Here is a 22,189-nt window from a genome sequence, read left to right on the forward strand (position 1 = left end):
CCCACACTTGCTTTGATGTTCTATTGTCTCAGTCTTTCCATTCTTAATAATTCATGAACCAGGTGCCCTGCATTTTCACTTGGACTGGGCATCACAGATTGTGCAGCTGGTCCTGGACATCAAGCCAAGCCCTAGGCTACAGCCTCTATAGCCTCATTTAACAAAAACTGTGTGAATGTGTGTGTGTGTGTGTGTGCTCTGCAATCTTCGAAAACAGTGTTAGAATCATTTCTAAAAAGGATGTTTATATTTAGAAATTATAACCTTCTCAATGTACCTGCTTCTTCTTGGAAATGTTTCATATCATTCTTAATCAAAATATTTTCTCTTCATCTAATTTTTATTGGGTAAAGAGAAAATATGTGAGAAAAATGTGTAAATGAAAAACCAACTATTTTTTATTACCAATAATTTTGAAATGCAGATAGAAATAAGTGAATAGGAATACATCTAGAATTTTCAGCTCTTAGGGCACCTGGAGGAGGAACATCCTTATATTCCCTCAGGAATACTCACAGGTCCTGGCCTGAAGCAAGAAGAGCATCAGTAATTTAAAGATTTCCTTACATTTATCACCTAAATCATGTAACGCTTTACCTCAACATCTGTCCACAAACCAGTTTTCTTGCTCCCAATTCCCATGTTTATTTCTTGGTCTTTCATATTTTAATTTCTCACTATGAGAATTGTTCATCATGGAAATGTTTGCATTCCCTTACTCACTTGGCCTTTGCTGGTAGTCTGGACTTAAGCAGCTGTGTACTCATCTTCTCAGAGATTAATTTTAATATTCCAAGCATTTTTTAGTTTCAAATCAAGTGGAATGAGTTGAATTGTGTCCTGCCCTTCAAAAATTAGATATGTTGGGCTAGACATGTGCTGTAGTTCCGGCTACTCAGGAGGCTGAGCCCAGAAGTTCAAGCCTGCAATGTGCTGTGATGGGGTCTGTGAATAGCCACTGTGCTCCAGCCTGGGCATCTAGCAAGACCCCCTCTCTGGCAAAAACGAAAAAATAGATATGTTGGAATCCTAAACCTCAGTACCTCAGAATGTAGCCTTATTTGCAGATATGGTCTTTACAGAGGTAATCAATTTAAAATGAAGTCTTTAGAACGGACTGTAATCCAACATGACTACTGTATTTATAAAAAGGGGACGTTTGAACACAGAGACAGACATACAGAGGGACAATGAAGAAACACAGACAAAGAGAAAATGGCTGTCTGTAAGTCAAAGAGAGAGTTCTGGACCAGATTCTTCCCTCAGAACTCTCGAAAGTAACCAATCCCACCAGCAACTTGATTTTGGACTTCTCATCTCCAGGACTGTGAGACAATTAATTTCTGTTGTTTAAGTCACCCCGTTTGTGATACTTTGTTACAACAGACCCAGCAAACTAATGAATCAAACAAATTAAAAATCTTTACCGCATACTTTTGTGGTATCCTAAGGTGATGGTTCTTAATTATGACATCTCAACACACTGGTGTATGAGAGCAGTGTGGGAGGTTTATTATACATCATTGTTCTAACTATTAATAGTTACAGTAAGAACATATCTTTTAAGAATTTTTTGTCTTATGTATAGGAATTGGTTAAGATTCTCTTGTAATAAAATGCATGACTCTCATTCATTTAAATTTTGATATGTTTCCTTGAAATTCATAAAATAGAAAGATAGCTAACGTGCTTGGGACAAAACACCCTGGTTAGGCTTAGTAAAATGTTTAGCACATGTGATTGCCATCTGTACTGTGGGGCTGGGAAAAATATTTGCAACTCCTCTCCATAAGACCAGCTATTAAACTCTAACCGCTCTCACAATAGACCCATTTTGAAAGAAGCTGCCTCACCTGTAATTCTATTTTCTACATGATTTGTATGTTAGTCAGGACATTATTTCTCTCTTCCATACTATCATTATGGAATTTGCACCAACACAGCTATATCTACTTGGTTTTTACTAGGATGCAATAGTCAAAAAAGGAGACACTTATCCTAACCATTACTACATAACGATATTAGATTTATTTTTACTAAATTAACAAACTCATTCAGAATCATAAAGCTGGTGGTCAGACACCACCATTTATTTTTATATTTCCAAATTCTATAGATATCATTTTCATAAAAATAATAAATGAACATACAATTTTATATTTTCTCCAGGTTAATGTTGAATCACTGATAATTACTGAAATTAATCATAGCTAAATATTTAGGAACTTATCTGATCTTCAAAGGTACTTACTAGTGACATTTATGTAAATGTTAGAAAACTAAGCAAAAGTATTTCAAAGAGGCTCTCTCCAAACGACAGTGTCTAATACAGCTTAATTACTCTCGTCCAGTGCTGTGTTTCTTAGAGTTATTTTAAACAATCATTTTGCAACATCTTTTGACTAAAGACCCACATTCACAGTAACATGCAATGTTCTGAATACTCGGCACTTTTCGGTCTTCTCATCATTTTTGCATGAATAAAACATTGTTTCATAAAAATCTTTTACTTCAGGTATAAAACTAAAAATTATTTTAATTTTTAAACTAAAAAATATTATTTGAAGTAAAAATTGAATTTTACTTCAATTTCCTTTTCAGTAACATTCATATTATATAAAAGAAAATTGCAACTTTCCACATTGATCCTATAAAGGCACATAATTTAATTATTTTGAAATTATTTCATAAAAGGTAAATTTCAGACAAACTTTTAATGACCAAGTATGTTGGTTCAGTGACAGTTTATATTAAAATGTAGGTTAAATGTTAACATGTTTTAGCAATCAAAATTATGCTAAACTCCTTTTGTAACTTAATATAAATTCTGATGTTTTTTAATTTTGGAGGCTTATATTGATGTCTTATATTTTCTAAAATATCACGTGTGAGAGAATGCAAAAATTTCTTTACCCCATCCCACTTTGATGTAGCTACTCTTTATTGCCAATAAATGAAAACCAGATTGGATATAATACTGTATTTTGCGTGAAAAAGTGGTTATTTTTTGGAAGTTGTAAAACCATCTTATCATTATGCAAAAGATTTTTTACTAAAGGAATACAACCTATAGATAAGGCAAAGATCACTGAGGCAAATTTGTAGAATTGTTATTGCTTCTATGTTTGCCCTTAACATTCATATTCCAAGGTCAATGTTCCTTGCGCTTCCTGTCTTTCAGCAATGGTCAGTTATAAGTTTAAATTAAACAATTGGTGACTATAAAGCAAGATCATTTAAACCTGTGTGATTGGAGATGGAAAAAAAAGGTGTTCAGCTGAGTCAAGGTTACAATCACCAGAACTCTCCACCATCTTACCCTGTTTAGTAGCTTCCAGAAGGCTCTCGTGTTGTTCTGTGTTAAAGAAAATACATATTAAAATAGCTTTAGTTACTTTAAGATTGGATTAAGAGAGCTATCTGGGTGTACATGTATCTGTGACCCCTCCTCCTCGGATGCCTTGAAATGAGAAATGTTATCTATATTTTTAAAAGGAAACGAACTGTTGAAAAGGGAATCTTCCTAGCAAACTGGAAGCCTTAAGAAGCTCCTGAAGTATAGAAGTTAAATAGAATTGGAATGACAGAGACACAGGACTAGAGGGCATCATCGCCCAAAATGCACACAGGAGACGACTGGCAAACTGCTTTGGGGAGTGATCAGAATTGAAAATCAACCAGTATAAAGAGCAGGAGGGTTTTTCAGGGGCACTAGAAAAGGGTCAGCATCTGTGTGAGTCCTCACAGAAGCAGTAGAATTTTTTCCTGTATTGAAATGGTGGCCATGAGCACAGAAAATAGAGCAGTGCTATAGATAGCCAGTGATCCCAGTAAGAAATGACGCTACCACGGCCTGAAGATGAGTCCTCAGAATATCCTAACAAGATCAGCAAGGCCATCCACAATCACCAGAGGCAAGGTCTGCAATCAGCTGGCACTCACTGATGGACGAACAGAGTTTCTTAGATACCAACATGAAATAGGTGGCAGGATTATATCATTGTTAAAGCAGGAGATAATGGAGAGTATCCAAAACTGATAAACCAAAACCAGAGCCAAAAGCATATTATTGAAACTTGTGGTAACGAGCACTAGGATAACTGAGTACCCAATGAGAGCAGGTGATGGTTGCTTTTTATTCTATTAAGTTTGATCTTTGTTTTTGTTTTTCTTCTTGTTTTACAACATATGTTATAGAAAACTAGTAAATTATTAGTAAGATAATTCCTTGATCATGATGCTTACATGAAAAAAGTCAATAAAAGTATTTTCATTTCAATAGCTATACAATTTCAAAATAACTTAAAGAGGATTTTACAAAAAGTAGATAGACATATAATAAGAACCACAGTACTTAGCATGAAAGTAGATTTGAATACATTAGGAAAAAAACATATTACTACACGGGAATAAGCAATCACACAAATGTTCGTTTTTCCAGGATTAATCTTAAAAATTCACAAAAATTCCATGAAGATTTAAAATACTGAAACCTGAGAAGGTTGTTCTTGAGTTTATCTGATAGATAGGTGCAAGACTAGCTGACTGTTCTTTCCCCAAAGGAACACAGAAGAGAACTTTCCCTACAGAGGACAAAATATAGATAAAATTGTAGAAATTATGAGAGTGATAATGACACACAAATAGATAATCAGATCAATGGAATAGAGTCCAATGACAGGCCCAAGCATGGTTATGACTTATATGAGCAAAGAAGCATTCCTCCCCAGTAGAGGAAAGAACCACCTGTAAATCATGTTGGGGCAATGAGCGATCTATTGTTAAAAAAAAAAAAAAAAAAAAATTCACTTCATGCCATATATAAATGTTTTATATTACGTAGGAAACAAAAACTACTTTTACAAATAAAACTATAAAAGTATTAGAAGACAACACGAGAATTTTTCTTTATTATTGGTTTTTGGGGGGTAGACATAAATCTCAAGTATCAAAAAGAAAAACATGAAGCAGTGAGGATATGCTTATGTTAAGAAAAGGGAGTAAGATTAGGGTGGGAGATTACATATGCATATTCCATACATACATGTTTGTATTATTTGAATCTTTTACAACCATAATAAATTTATTTATTAACTATGTTTAATTTATTAAATATAGAACCAACGACAACTCACAACTAGGAACACCTCACAATTGTCTGTATGAATCCCTGGACCACGCTTGAGAATCCTGATTGTTAATCACTGCATTAAGCCAGCTAAATTTCCTGCAGCCCTGCTCCCTGGGTAAGGCCGGTGTGGATGAAGAAGTGGTCAGAGACTGCATAGGCTATAGTTTAATCTTGAATCACTTTATTACACATAAAATACAGAAAAGTCATCAGAAATTTGCTTGCCCTAAGTAGCAAGATAGTTTTGCAAGGGAATTTTCTGTTTACTGGCATTACAGTCACATGGAATTTGAAAGTTGGCAAATTTATCTTTGGCTCTTTTCAGCTTCTTCTTTTTTTTTTTTTTTTTTTTCATTCTTTCTCTCTCTCTCTCTCTTTTTTTTTTTTTTTGGAAATTTTCTTCATCCATAATGTTCTTTCTTTACAATTTCTGAATCCTATAATATTGTAACTCCTCACAACCCACAGATGACTTCAACCCAGTTCTGCTTTACCTGAAGATTTCAACTTTCCCAGTCAACATTCCCTTTGAACTAGTTCTGTCTGTTCTTACTATTATATTAAAATCTTATCTAATTGAAATACCAATAAGATGTGAAAACCAACACATCACCAGTGACATTTGCATTAAAAAAGGAGTGTGTTACCCCCCAGTACAATCTCTAATTAATGGGTTGTCTGGCCAAATCTTGTCAAACAATATGTTTCTTATTTTTCCCCCTTTTTATCATAACAACAACAGAAAAAAATTGTCAACACTATTCTAGTGGGCTTCTGAAAGACCCACAACCTAGCATGCTAACTATACAGGCAGCATTTGACTGAGAGCTTCAATATTGCCGTGATGACTCCAGCAGGGAAAAATGAAATTAAGTTGAGTTCCATGTCATTGTTTTCTTGTCCTCTATGACCACCCAGATGTTTGAAAACTGATCATCACTGACAGTTTTAACGTTTGGTCTAGCAATTCTTTAGAAATCCAAGGTGTGCTGACAAAGTCCAGTTTGCTGAATTGGCTTTCCTCTCATCTGAAATGCCTTAACATGATCTTTTATATTGAGAAAAAGTGCTGTAGTTTGTTGAAACTCCAAATAAAACTGTACCTTTTTTTGATATTCCTGTTCCATTCTAGGTTCCTGGTGGGAAGAGTCACATCTCATCTCCAGTAGCTTTCCTTTTGTAGGATGCTGCATCATTCTCAAATGGGTACGTTTTCCTCGTTTGACTAGATACTAATTGTGTCCATCTTACTAACGAATTGCTGGACATTAACTTTCCCCAGAACATGGAACCTCAGCACAGCTTTTTCTCCATCCTGCCTTTAGTTCTGGGGAGGGTAACAACAATACATGTAAAATTCTTAGCTTACTGTCTGAAACATAATAGATGCTAAAAGATTAGTGACAGTTATTGATTTTTACTGTTCATTTGCATGGCATAATCACCACTGAAGCAGCCCTTATAACGACAGTAAATATATACAGCGTGTTTATAAATTACACGACACTGCTAAGCATGTCCAAGGGGGTTAGCTTGTGAAATATATAGTACCTTAGGTTTCTCATTTCACATGTCAGAAAACTGAAGTTTTGAGAAGTTAAACAACTTATTCAAGTTCACACTGGAATTGCTGGGATTGAAGTCAAGCAGTCTGCCTCCAAGCATGGGCTCTACAGCATGGAGTAAAATGAAGACTCCTGTTATTAGCATGATGTCATTATGGTGAGGAAGACTTATAGAAAACATCAATAAAGGAGCTTAGTGGGGAACTAATTTCTCTAAAGCATGACATTCTCTATTTGCCTTTTTCTATTTATTGTTATCAGCACTTGCCATAAAGCTATATTTTATCTTCAATGTATCTCCTTTTGTGTTGTCTATGATTAGGAATTTTCTTAGTTTTTAAGAGTCAGAACTCAGTTTTGGGAGAGACAGGGAATTAAAGAAATGAGAAATTATTGACTAGGGTCACTTGCAATAGGTCACTCTTCCATAGTCTTCAAAATCACTGGTCGTGTCTACTAAGAATCATATGCAGCCTACAGACTTTCACAGCTGCCTAGATTTAGCTCCTTCTCCCTCTGCTGAACTCCTTTCAATTTCCCCACTTGAAGTCATTGGTCTCACCTCTTCAACCTGATTTTTTTTCTGCTCATTCAGGCACTGAATAGCTGTCTAGAAAGCCATTATCAGAGGCTTTCTCCCTTCTGCCAAGAAAAGGCTTCAATAGCAAAAAGCTCACATTGCTTCGGATTGCATGCATGCGTGACATCCATAAATCATATAGAAATAATTTGGAAACGTGGCTGAGAGATGGTGCAGTGGTGATACAACACCTTTATGAAGACTATGACATGACCACCCAAGAAACTTTATTTATTTATTCTTGTTTATTCTTGCGACTACGACTACAAGATAATATTTTTTCTGGCTTTTACAAAGTGTATCAGATGACAGGAGAAAGCCTAAGTAAAATGCTGATAACAACTGCTGCACTTTTTCTCTGGTATTTATTTACTAAATCATAGGTGTTCAAAACAAAAAGGACCTTGAAGGTTTGACTTGCGCATCTCCTTGCCTTAAGCATTTGTCTCCCTTAAAATAATTCCACAACCTCTTTCATTTATCTATGTCAGTATTTATTACAGGGATTACTGTCACTTTTCATTAAGAAATATCAGTCACTATTTTAGATATACTTTAAATAGTAAACACTGGTCCATAAAGCCTACCTCATCCACTAGGAAGGGTTCATTGCTCCTTGTCACATCATCCTGCATATCGTAAAAGTGGTTCTCAAACTTTAGTGAGAAACTTTCTACTTTCTACTCCAACTTTTTACTCCAACCTATAAAAAACCAGAATCTCAGTATGTTTAGTTTTGTCACTGTGGACTTATCAGAAGATGATAGCATCTGTTATTTTCCTGGAGCAGACATTTAATACTACACTCTCTGCAGGACTTGACACCAACTGGAAAATTACTTTGGAGAAAATGTGAAGTAGGAGGAACATTTCGTTTTTTCTTGTTTATTTCATTATTTTCTTCTTTTCTTCTTTATTTGGTTTATTTATTTAGTTGTTTTCTTCTTTTCTTCTTTATTTAATTTTTTTCTTCATTCATTGATCAGATGAACATTCTGTTCTTCATTATTATTACTATTATAATTATTCGTTTATTTATTTATTTTGAGATGGAGTCTTACTCTGTTGCTCAGGCTGGAGTGTAGTGGTGTGATCTCGGCTCGCTGCAACCTCTGCCTCCCAGGTTCAAGCAATTCTCCTGCCTCAGCCTCCCACGTAGCTGGGATTATAGGCATACGCCACTACACGCAGCTAATTTTTGTATTTTTAGTAGAGATGAGGCTTTGCCATGTTGGCCAGGCAAAGCCTCAAGCAATCCACCTGCCTCAGCCTCCTAAAGTGTTGGGATTACAGGTGTGAGCCACTATCCCTGGACCTTTATTATTATTTTTAGTTGGAGCAGTTGTAGCTGTTCTAGACTGTTCTGGGTTTCTCCAATATTAAGACTTTTGATGCCCATTACTAGCAGATGGTACTGTTTCTATCAAACTAATGGGCATCAGCTACTTGGGGATGCCTCTTTAAATTACTCCTTTATACTTATTTCATGGAAGGTAGATCTAAAAGGAGCTTTTCTTTTTTTAAAGCAGACCACCAGGTTTTATGTCTTACTAAATTGAGTATAATGTCTGACACCAAATGTAAAGTTAATTAAGCTGTGCTTAACATGATCCTATCCCCTTCATCTGTACAGTGAAAAGGTTGGCATAGAAGCTGTCTGAATCTATGAAATCAAAAAAGGATCAAAGTAGAGACACAAATTTCTCTGAACTTGAAATGGAAATGAGTATGCTGCCAGCATCTATTCATCTGCCTAAAACCAAGTAAATAATTTCAGAAGAAGTTTTCAGCAGTCTGTCAAAGTGACAGGAGTGGTGAGGTAGTAAGGCAGAAACACATCGACAACTTTATTCCTATTGACTGGATAAATAATCTTCATCACTCAAAGTGATGAAACACATCAGAAACAGAAGCAAAATATTCACATTTCAGTCTGTGAGTAGGGCTTGAATCCCACAGGAGGAATTAAAAAAAAAAAAAATGTGAACACTGGGTGGATAATATCACAATACTATTTAGTCATTATTCTTTAAAGTGTTAGGCCCCTTCCAGAGATGTTTGACTAATTTGTTGCTTATCTACATAGAGTGAATGCAAATTTTGCGTGAATACACTGAATGGTCATCAAATATGGGTCAAGTAGTGTGCTCGTTGTTTTACATACATATTCTCCTTTAATTTACCCAACAATATTGTGACATATTATCATTATTTTAAAAATGAGAAAACTTAAAGTTAATAGAGATTAAAAAATAATTTTCCAACTCTCCAGAACGAGCAGGTAGTGAGATCACAATTCAAATCTTTATCTGTCAAACCCAAAGCCCATATTCTAAATCACTTACAATGAGTAAAGGAGGCTTCTTAAAACTGTATATGTAAGAATATAATCTTAAATGAGAACACAAACTAGGTTTTAAACCATGTGCTGTGACTTTCCTGACACAACGTGGTTATAATTTTTTTCCACTTGACAAAAAAGAACCACGCATTAGACTAGTCGTGTTTAGGGTACAGAATATGAGCATGTTTTGACTTAAAATGTATAATAAATAATGAACAACTAATAGTAGACACTGCAACCTGATCATAGAAAACTTTTTGTTTTTAATTTCTCTTGGTAGTCAGTCTTTGTGAATGTGGATTTAAGCCACCAAATCCTTTACTATGTATTACTAAAACATAAGGCAAGGAGAAAGAATTTCCATTTCTGATATAACAGCCTTGGATAAAAGAGGCTAGTGACAGGCCTTAATGTGAGTGTTCCATAACCTTTTGTGTCATGAATCCCTCTGTAGTCTGAAGAAGGTTTGGAACTCTTCTCAGAATGATGTTTATAAATGCATAAAATAATATACATAGAATTCCTAAGGAAACCAATTGTATTGGAATTTAGTCATCAAGATTTTTTTTTTAATGTAGTACAGTGATATATGCCCTTTTCTATTAATGTGTTAAGTAACGAGATCTGTGGCGGGTATAATAACTGCTTGCATTTGAAGTAGGGGTGAATGCGAAATTTATTGAAAGATCTGCAATAACTGTAATGAGATATGAAAAAAATATGTGATTTCTCTTGGTGAGAAAGTTGCATGTACTGCTAGTAACCATGTGACATGGTGCCTACCTTCATATATGGAAGTAATGCTAATTTTGTTCTTAGAGTTCAACAAAAATAAATACGTACTTTTTTCCTGCCCAACTTCACCCAGGGGTTTAAAGGATTTTATATTAGAACCTCTTTTCCAAAGAATAAGAGCTGGAGGATGAGGTGGTAATAGGAAGAAGTACCTATAGAAATTTGAGACCTGGTCAGAGACTGGGGCTACTGTGATGCATATTTTGCTTGTGCAATTGCTTTTGAAAGTTACCTTATTTGGGGGGAAAATAATAAAAGGTGTTTAGAAGAAAATGCTTGGCTACTATGATATTTTAATATTTTCCCTATAGCAACAAATACAAGTAGGCCATTCTCCCTTTAAGTGCTTGATACGCACAATATCAAAACTGGGTGACTGAGATTTACAATAGATTTTCTATCCCACTGGCCAACAAATAATCATAGCAATATGGTGTAACCGGTATAAAATAAGAATAGATTAGTCAAAAATAAAAATAAATAAATGAGTAAATAAGTAGGAGAGATGGAAAAGCTCTGTGTTACATAAAATGCCAACTAATAATGTAGGAAGAAAGAATGATACAGTTAAAAAAAACCCACTTTGCAACCAATATAGTAATAACTGATTCAGGCAAGAATCATCAGTGGATGAATAGAAAGGAAAATCTTTACTGTCTCATAAATTACTTATCAATTACAAAGAGTTAAAGATAGTAACTTTATCATATTAAAGCTTGAAGGACGCCACCATAGCCAACATCACCAGTAATGGAACAATCTGATATTGTACACCTCATAATGTGATACAGTTAGGACTCATTGTAAAACATCAGAAAGATCCAAATTGAGGGGCATTTTCACAAACAACTGGTCTTTACTTTTGTTTCTTTCTTCCTTCCCTCTTCCTTCCCTCTTTCTTCCACCCTCAATGTTGAATCCTAGGATGAGATTTATTTTCTTCAAAGCAAATAAAAGATAGTATGCCATTGCCATCTGACGCTTATTTTATACACTAAACAAGACTAGTATGATTTGAGACAAAAAAACTTCTTTGTATGAGAAAGAGTTTTTGAAAATTTTAACCTGAAAGCTGAGATATAAACATATAATAAATATCTGGATTATCTGCATCAAAAGCTTCTGCTGTTGTGTAAGTTTTCTATCACTGCCATAACAAATTACCAAAATTTGGTGGGTTAAACCAACCCAGACATATTATTTTACAGTTCTGAAGGTCAGCTGTCCAACAGGAGTCTCACTAGGCTAAAATCAAGATGTCGTCAGTAATTCTGGAGGCTATGGGGGAGAATCAGTTTCCTTGCCTTATCAAGCTTCTAGAGATCATCCTATGGCTCATGACCCCTTTCCTCCACCTTCAAAGTCAGCCAGTCTCCTCAGGTTGTCATTGCTCTTGTTCTCCCTATTCTGTCTCCCTCTTCCACACTGAAAAACACTTGTAATGCTCTTGGGCCCACCTAAGTAATCCAGTATAATCCCTCTATTTTAAGGTCAGTGGATTAGCAAATTCAGTTCCATCCATAATCTTCCATTTTAAAGCATACTACTAGCAATATTGGAGGGTGTTGCCTCTAGAAATATAATAGAATCCAAACAATTAGGAGTGGTCATTAGGAGACTAAGCCTGGATGCCTCTTCAGTGGATGCCTCTCCTGTGGAGCTCCTTGGATTTCATTAATCACACAATGAAGTAATACATTGAAATGAGATCCATTGAATGGAGTATCACAGCAGGTCTTGCTGCCAACTTTGAATGTTTTCACCAACTGTAGTTATTTTGCCCAATTGGAATGTCAACTCTTTTAACCTCTCCCATTGGAATTCTATGTATCCTTCCAGGCTCAACACAGGCCCCTTTTTATCATAAAACCTTTTTTAGTATTTTAACCCCAAGAGGTTCTCCCTTTTCCAAACTCCTATCAGATGTATGGTACATATTTTATAATTTTGCTTTCAATTAGGTACTCCATTCTATTGCTTACTATTGTCTCATCATCATTGTCACCATCATTGCTCTCATTTACTGAGCCCTCACGATAGATCAGTTTCTGCACTCAGTGCCTGATAAGGATTATCCGACTTAATTCTCATAAATGCCTCTTAGGGTAGTTATCATTATCTTTAACTTGCAGAGGATGAAATGTAGACTCAGAAGATAAAATCTGGGGCCCAAGTTCACAAGCCAGAAAGTGGATAAATACATATTATTTGAACCCAAAATCGTCTGACATGAGTTTGGTGCTTCAGACGATACTTGCTTTATTCTCAGATTATAAGCTCCTCCACAATGGGACTCCCTTATAATTTTTCTGAAACACCCACAGCACCTAAGACAGACTTAGCTATACTGTAGGAGCCCCATAGTAGCCCTGAATTTGACACAAATATGAACTTGAAGCAGAAAGATGCTATATGCAATGTAAGTTGCCCCAGCTTTGGTTCATTGCATGACTGAAGCATTTGCACAGCAAGTTGAGGAATCTGTTTCAACAGGTTTTATTCTATGCCTGTGAGGATGCTCAGTAGGGTAGGAACATTTTGGGAATTCCCTTCACTGGTTTTGGAAAGATAACTATGGTAACGTGGGTCAGCGAGTCATCTAGCTGCAACAAAGTAGCCAGGAGAATACCAATGCCTCCAACCACAGCATTTACATCGTTTCAACACCCAACCAGTTGCCACTAAAATAATTCCAAATAATTCCACTCAAAGGAGTGGTTGTGGTTATGTCCAAATCTCTGTGGGCCTGCTCCCTGCTCTCAGCCAGCCCTTTGGGGAAACTCAAGTGCTACTTCACAGAGCCCTGCCCTGGTATGAAATTCCAGAGCACTTGCACTTGTGTTTAATGATAATAATTAAGGTTTACAAGAGCTCTTCAGTGCAGACAGATGCTGTGTTTTATTACCGATGCACTAACATATCATTTCTTAGACCAGAACATCTCCTAGCATAAAGTATTCCAAATCTGTGCCTTGCCTAGAAGGGCACAGATGTACCCAAACATAATATTTTTCATACACTCAGGTGCTTTGTGTTCAGCGGTTTCTGGGAGACAGATAAAAAGCCCTCCTGGAATCTGTGTGAACTGCAGGGGAGGAGCTGACTCATGGGGCTGTCCCCTAGGTCCTACTGCTTTAGGTGAATTTGTCCAGCTAAGGCTTGGAAAAGCAGATAATGTGATGTGATATGGGGAAGAAGGAAGTAGCCCTTGATCAAAAGCTGGCCCTTGGGCCAAGATAAGGCTTGCAGAAAACCCCACACAACAGGGGGAGGCACCTGGGAATATGTCCCGGCCCTGCATATACATCCTGCTTTGTTTCTAAACACGGTTCCTGGCACAGAATAGGTGTTTGCAGGTTGGGTAAAGAAGCCTTTCAGCTCTCTGGCATTGAATTCTCATTTATAATGAGCCTGTAGCTGCGGCCAGAATTAAGCAGGATTATAAGTTTCACAAACCCTTTAGAATTGTTCTTACTAACCCCTAGACTCTGCCCAGCCTACTTTGTTTTCATCTAACTCCTCATCCAACTCTCTAGGACTTGATGCAGTTCTCTCACGTGGCAGAATCCACCACTATGGCCTCCAGACTGCTGTCTCCCAGAGCCCTCCCTGGGTGATACTCGTTGCATTTTCCCATGTCCCACGTCCTCTGCATCCTTCTCTAGCTAGACCGCCAGGCTGACATCAGAGCTTTTCAACACACGTGCCTCTGCACAGCATTACAAACATGAAGGGTGATCTGAAATGGTCATCTCTCAGCTTTAGGGACAGGCAGGGCCCGGGACATGAAAGCCACTCTTTCCTACATCTCCATCCCATTCAGCTTCTAGGCACACATGGCTTGGTCAACTGGACCCAGTAAGTCATATAACGAAAATCATTTTCTGAGTGCTATGTGTGAAAAGACTTCAAAGACCCTGGCAATATGTCAATATGATCAAGGAATGCAAACGGCTATCCACTGTGGTTTTTAATCACTGCTGTGCATCAAATTTACTGAGTGATTTTTTTTTTTTTAATGGGATGCCTTTTCCCTTGCACCTGAAAGTCTGATTTAGCTAATGCGGAAACTGAGAAATGCATTTGAACAAACTCTCCAAGCAATGTTTATGCACACTGTATTTGTCAAGATAGACTAGGCATCTGTGGCAAATAATCTTCAAATCTGGAGGATTTATGTCTTGTTCATGGTGTATGTGTTTCCAACACATATTCTGTACCTGTACTGGATGAGGGGTGGAGGGAATCACTGAAAGTATGCAGATGACCTGGGGCTCCATCATCTTACAACACTTTCCTCCAGCAAGTGTCTGCAGACCTAGCAAAGGCAGGGGGAGAAAGAACTGGAGATTTGCAGTTGGACTTTTAATTGACTAGAACTGCTCACATGACCCTGCTCAGGGGACAGGGCTGAGATGCTGGGGAGCAGATGGAGATTCAGTGAGCAATGCCTCAAGATACACCATTGGTAGGGTATTTACTTTCTCCAGCAAGAGAATCTCTTTCTGATAGGGGCTACTGGAGACAATTCTGTAACTCCAAATGCCAACTTCTTGATCATGACGAGTAATGGAGGGCTAAGGGGGGACACAAAATGGAGAGTGCCCTTCTGGGTCATCCAAACTGTATCACTTGGTATCTTCCACTGCTCAAGGTTGAATATGCCTACCTGCAGAAATGATATGTAAACATTAAAACATTTGTAGTGTTTTAGTTGGTAGTTGTTTAAAATAATAATTTTATATTATTAATAAAATATATTAAATTTATTTAAAAATTTATTTATTAAAGATTAATGCAATTTATTTAAAATAAAATTAAAATCCAAATAATTTTAATTTTAATAAAATTAAAACAAAACAACCATGGATGATTTATAAAACACAAAACAAAAACAACCATGGATGATATATAAATAAGCATGGTTGTGTCTTCGTAATACTTTATTAAGGGACACTGAAATTTGAATTTTATATAGTTTTCCTATGTCATGAAATATTAATCTTTTTATTTTTTTCAACTATTTAAAAATGTGAGAGTCATTATTACCTTTCAGGGTTACTAAAGCAGGCACCAGGCTGACTTTGACTTTTTAATCTACTGAACCCTCACCTTGTCAAATCCCCTCCCAATACAGATGAAGAAACTGAGGTTCATGGAAGTAAACTGACTTTTTCAAAACCACAGAGAAAGTAAGAAGGATAGAGTCCTTCTAGAACTTTCCCCACTATTCCACATTCTATTTCTTCTCTAAGCATGAACATGAGCTAAGAGAAAGAGATGTTTCCTCTATGGAACCTAGACATATTAGGAAATGAGGTGTGGGGAGTAGGTGGAGAGTCCGGACTGAGATGGGGGTTACAGTATAGGCAGCCAGCATACCACCCTCCTAGCTTAAATCAGGAAGAATTAGATACCCCGGATAGACCAATAACAAGCAGCGAGATTGAAATGGTAATTTAAAAATTATCAGCAACAAAAAAAGTCCGGGACTAGATGGATTCACAGCAGAAATCTACCAGACATTCAAAGAAGAATTTGTATCAATCCTTTTTACACTATTCCACAAGATAGAGGAAGAGGGAATCCTCCCTAATTCATTCTATGAAGCCAGCATCACCCTAATACTAAAACCAGGAAAGGACATAACCAGAAAAGAAAACTACAGACTGATATCCCTGATGAACATAGACGCTAAAATGCTTAACAGAATACTGGCTAACTGAATCCAACAACATATCGAAAAGATAATCCACCATGATCAAGTGGGTTTTATACCAGGGATGCAGGGATGGTTTAACATACGTAAGTCAATAAATGTGATACACTACATAAACAGAATTAAAAACAGAAATTATGTGATCATCTCAATAGGTGAAGAAAAAGCATTCAGCAAAATCCAGCAACCCCTTATGATTAAAACTCTCAGCAAAATCGGCATACAAGCATCATAGCTCAATGTAACAAAAGCCATCAATGACAAACCCAGAGCCAACATAATACTGAATGGGGAAAAGTTGAAAGCATTCACTCTGAGAACTGGAACAAGACAAGGATGCCCACTCTCACCACTCCTCTTCAACGTAGTACTGAAAGTCCTAGCCAGAGCAATCAGAGAAAAGAAAGAAATAAAGAGCATCTAGATCGGTAAACAGGAAGTGAAACTGTCACTGTTTGCTGATGATATGACACATCATATGAAAAAATGCTCAATGTCACTAATGATCAGGGAAATGCAAATCAAAATTTGTTACCTTGAAATTCGGTTACCTCGAAAACCCTAAAGACTCCTCCAGAAAGCTCCTAGAACTGATAAGAGAATTCAGCAAAGTTTCCAGATACAAGATGAATGTACACAAGTCAGTAGCTCTTTTATATACCAACAGTGAGTAAAAGAAGAATCAAAGAACTCAACCCTTTTTACATTAGCTGCAAAAAAACAAAAGGAATATACCTACCCAAGGAGGCGAAAGACCTCTACAGGTAAACTACAAAACACTGCTGAAAGAAATCATAGATGACACAAACAAATGGAAACACATCCCATGCTCATGGATGGGTAGAATCAATATTGTGAAAATGGCCATACTGCCAAAAGCAATCTGCAGATTCAATGCAATCCCACCAAAATACCATCATCATTCTCCACAGAATTAGCAAAAAAATTTCTAAAAATTATATGGAACCAAAAAAGAGCCCGCATAGCCAAAGCAAGACTAAGCAAAAAGAACAAATCTGGAGGCATCATACTACCTGATTTCAAACTATATTATAAGGCCATAGTCACCAAAACAGCATGGTACTGATTAAAAAATAGGCATGTAGACCAATGAAACAGAATAGAGAACCCAGAAATAAACCCAAATACTTACAGCCAACTGATCTTTGACAAAGCAAACAAAAACATAAAGTGGGAAAAGGACACCCCACCCTTTTCAACAAATGGTGCTGGGATAATTGGCTAGCCACTTATCTCCATTCATGTAGGAGAATGAAACTGGATCCACACCTCTCACCTTATGCAAAAATCAACTCAAGATGGATTAAGCACTTAAATATAAGACCTAAAACTATAAAAATCTAGAAGATAGCATTGGGATAACCCTTCTAGACATTGGCTTAGGAAAGGATTTCATGACCAAGAACCCAACAGCAAATGCAATAAAAACAAAGATAAATGTCTGGGACTTAGTTAAACTAAAGAGCTTTTGCATGGCAAAAGGTACCATCAGTAGAGTAAACAGACAACCCACAGAATGGGAGAAAATCTTCACAATCTATACATCTGACAAAGGACTAATATTCAGAATCTATAATGAACTCAAACAAATCAGTAAGAAAAAGGCAAACAATCCCATCAAAAAGTGGACTAAGAATATGAATAGACAATTCTCAAAAGAAGATATACAAATGGCCAACAAACATATGAAAAAATGCTCAATGTCACTAATGATCAGGGAAATGCAAATCAAAACCACAATGTGATGCCACTTTACTCCTACAAGAATGGCTGTCATCAAAAAATCAAAAACTAGCTGTTGCCATGGATGTGGTGATCAGGAACACTTCTATACTGCTGGTGGGAATGTAAACTAGTAAAGCCACTATGGAAAACAGTGTAGAGATTTCTTGAAGAACTAAAAGTAGAACTACCATTTGATCCAGCAATCCCACTACTGGGTATCTACCCAGAAGAAAAGAAGTCATATGAAAAGGATACTTGTACACGCATGTTTATAGCAGCACCATTTGCAATCGCAAAATTGTGGAACCAACCCAAATGCCCATCAATCAATGACTGGATAAAGAAACTGTGAGATTTATATATACATATTGCAGTTTCTCAGTAATAAAATGAATGAATTAATAGCATTTGCAGTGACCTGGATAAGATTGGAGACGATTATTCTAAGTGAAGTAACTCAGGAATGAAAACCCAAACAACATATATTCTCATTGATATGTGGGAGCTAAGATATGAGGATGCAAAGGCATTAAAATGATATAATGGACTTTGGGAATTTGGGGGGAATTGTGGGAGGTGGGCAAGGGATAAAATACTACAAATATGGTGCAGTGTACACTGCTCAGGTGGTAGGTGCACCAAAATCTCACAAATCACCAATAAAGAGCTTACTCATGTAACCAAACATCACCTGCACCTCAATAACCTATGGAAAAATAGAAAAATAAAAAAAAATTTTAAAGTGTCACGTGGCTATTCCACTACCTGCACTAGTGAATGAAAGCTTTTTTTTTTAATTTGGGAATTAAGAACCCTAACATACTGCAAAACTATAACTTTCAAATTTGGAAGAGATAGTAGAGGTTATCAAACCTAATTTCCTGATGAGAAGAACTAGTTCTTAAATGGATTTTAATCATGACAGAACTACAACTAAAACCCAACCCAGTTAAGGTCAGTGGTCTTTCTGCCACATTTCCTTCCATTATCCTTGAGACTCCCCTGGCATGACTTGTAGGGTCTCAGTAAAGGAAATTCATTATCTTTCACTTTTGAGAAAACACTACTTTTCTGCATAGCAAAGTCATCTACTCAGCTCACGTAGTTCTCCACATCCTTATGGAGCTGCTTCTAATGCACTTAGAGATTCTGATAATGCAGCAAAAGACCCTTGATATCCACTGCCCAGCAGTAGCTAACATAATTTCTGGCAGTAGTAGGTTCTCAATAAATGGTTGACAATAGATGGAATAATAAAGAATGTAAATTTCTGTGAGCTTCATGAACTATTTTCATGCATATTCATTAGGATAAGTTTGTCTGAACTAGCAAAATGAACTAAAGTTTCCATGGTAATCTTTTTTGCACTTAACAGCTATAACATATTGGGAGATTTTGTTTTTAATCCTTCAACAACTCTCCAAAGTTTAATATTCTATAATCTCTTTTGGGATGCAGACTGTTTTATTTGTCTCTTCAGATCTAGAACAGAACCTGGTACTTAATATATTCAAATTGAATGAATGAAGAACTGTCCGTCACCTTCCCCTCTCCATCTTCCACATCTTAGCCTTTCCTTTCTTCTCCACACACTTCCAGGGGCCCTCATTTGCTCCTTGTAGAGCTTGCATATGTCACAAAGCTGAGGACTCCCACAGTGTTTGCACATATATACAGGGCCCTGCACACCACATGGTAATTCAGACAGAGGACATGGAATCTGTGTCAGCGCAGCTAGCGCTAGTGCTGCGTTCAAAATGAGTCCTTGTAATTCTGCCCATAGCAAAGAGTGATGCAGCTGATATCAGCTGTGGCTTTGAGATCCTATGTTTGCCCCTGCTCTGTTCTCCCTCCTCCTCATTTTCTTCCTATGTCACTGCTGGTGCATGCATGCGTCATTGGCAATCTCTTGCTGTGGCTGGAACATCTCTTCATCTATGAATAGATTTTAACAGCCTCCTTCAAGCTTCCTCTCTTGGCTGAGTTGACTCAGCCACACTGGGAGTAGGGAATGCTTTGACTGACAGCTAGCTTTACCATCCTAAGGTGCCATGGTGTGGATATAAAAAGAGAGGTGCGAGAGGACCTAAGGACGTGGCTTAAAGGAAGCCCTCCGAAAAAATGAATCCATCATGGCAAACTAAGAGAAGTAAAAAAGGAATACAGGCAGCAGCTGGAGAGCTATAGTAGGTTGTTATGGATGAAGCGATAGTTTGGGATATGAAATTAGTGATTTAAAAAAAAAGACATCTCTCAGATTTGGCTTTGATCTAAAGATTAAAAAGAAATTGCTTCCCTTGAGAAAGGATATTTAGGGAGCCAATTTGCAAGTAGCCAAGCTGGAGGAAAGAGGATTTCCAGAAGGCAAATCCAGGTCATCTGTTTAGAATTGATGGGTGCTTATTGTCTCTCACACTGAATTCACAGTACTGCCTTTAATTAGTAACAGGAACACAGTCATAGCAGCCGCCACCTGCAAAACCTGCCTCTGTGGGCTTTCAGAGACAAGGGGGACCATTTCTGGCTCAGGCAGACACAGCTGCTTCATGCACCCAGAATGTGTGGGAACAAACCTGGCTTGAGCCTTATGTAGGATAAAACCAGCCAAAGAGGTTTTTCCAGATAGAGGTAACCTCATGGCTGTTTATTAATAGGACAATGGATTCACCCTATAGAAATGTTTGGTGGTGTCTGCTTAATTGTTCTCAGGCAGTTATTACTGCAATTAGGGACCTGTGACATTGCAAAACCTCGTCTAGACTAGTACATATTAAAAAGAACTTGTTTGTGATTGCTTTTTGTTGGAGAGAGCAGATAAACAATTTGCCTTGGAGTCTCACGCACGTGTGTACTCAGTCTCTCTCTCTCTCTCTCTCTCTCTCCTCTCTCTCTCTCTCTCTCTTTCTCTCTAAACTATAGCTTTTGCGGATTTTCATGCAAGTGAAGTATTTTGAGTGGCACAACCAGCATGCAAATACATACTTCCTTCAGCTCACTCACCCTTAACTCCAACATACAACATCTGTCTTAGCTGGCATTCCTGTAAGCAATGACTATTAAGGTTTCAGTTTTTATTTTTTTTAATCTGGAGGCTTTGCCCAAGCTACAATGAGAGGAGCAGCTTCAGAAAGAGAAGGGAAGACACTCATTTCCAAAATACCACGACTTCCAGGAAACTTTATAATTAGAGCTTCAATCCTCTTGAAATCTCCTCTGCCTCAGATATTAGGAATCTCCACTGCTGGAGTTTTCTTCTATCACTTACAGCAAGCCTTCTTTTTCTCATCATCATCATCTACAACCAGGCATATCTTTAATGCCCCCATCTTTCCAAAGTCAGTGTTAGGTGGAGAATTACTATTCACCTTCTTTAACCTATGCTGATTTTTTTCTTCTTTGAGAGATTACAGCATTTTACCTCTCTGCCATTCATTTGTGTCCTTAACTATGTGAATCTTTGGGTTGTTACTTAACAGTTTGACGGGTGTACATTATCTTCTCAATGACATGCTAAGTCCTTGGGCACAGTGACATAATCAGGAGTGTCTGGCAGCAACAACAGATTCCGATATAGGAGGCCTTAAAGAAATATTGGTAGTTTGAGAATGCTTTTTAACTTTTTATTTAGCAGTTTTCGATTTATGAAAAATTGAGTGGAAAGTACAGAGTTCCCATATACTCCACCCTAACCCACCAGTCCGCTCCTCCCAGCTTCCCCTATTACTGACATCTTGCATTAGTGAGGTATATTTGTTGCATTTGATAAGCCTGTATTGGTGCATTATTATTAAGTCCATATTTTATGCTGTTTTCACTTTTGGTGGGGTACATTCTATGGGTTTTGACAACATGTAATATCATGTATCCACCATCACAGTATCAAACAGAATAGTTTCACTGCTCCAGATCCCCAGAGCTCTACCTGTTTATGTCCCCCAACACACACATGTATATACCAAACCCCTGGCAACTACTTATCGTTTTACTGTATCTATAGTTTTGTTTTTCCCAGAATGTCATATGGTTAGAATCACATACTATGTAGCCTTTTCAGATTGGCTTCTTTCACTTAGCAATATTCATTTAAGCTTCTCCCATGTCTTTGTGGCTTGATAACTCATCTCTTTTTATTGCTGAATAATATTCCACTGTCTGGATTACTACAGTTTATCTATTCACCTATTGGAGGATATTTTGGTTACTTCCTTATTTTGGCAATTATGAATAAAGCTACTATAAACATCCATATGCAAGTTTTTGTATGGACATAAGTTTTCAACTCATTTGGATAGATACCAAAAAGTGCAAC

The sequence above is a fragment of the Trachypithecus francoisi genome, unplaced genomic scaffold, assembly GCF_009764315.1.
Source record: "Trachypithecus francoisi isolate TF-2019V2 unplaced genomic scaffold, Tfra_2.0 Lachesis_group2, whole genome shotgun sequence".
In the NCBI taxonomy this organism is placed as follows: domain Eukaryota; kingdom Metazoa; phylum Chordata; class Mammalia; order Primates; family Cercopithecidae; genus Trachypithecus; species Trachypithecus francoisi.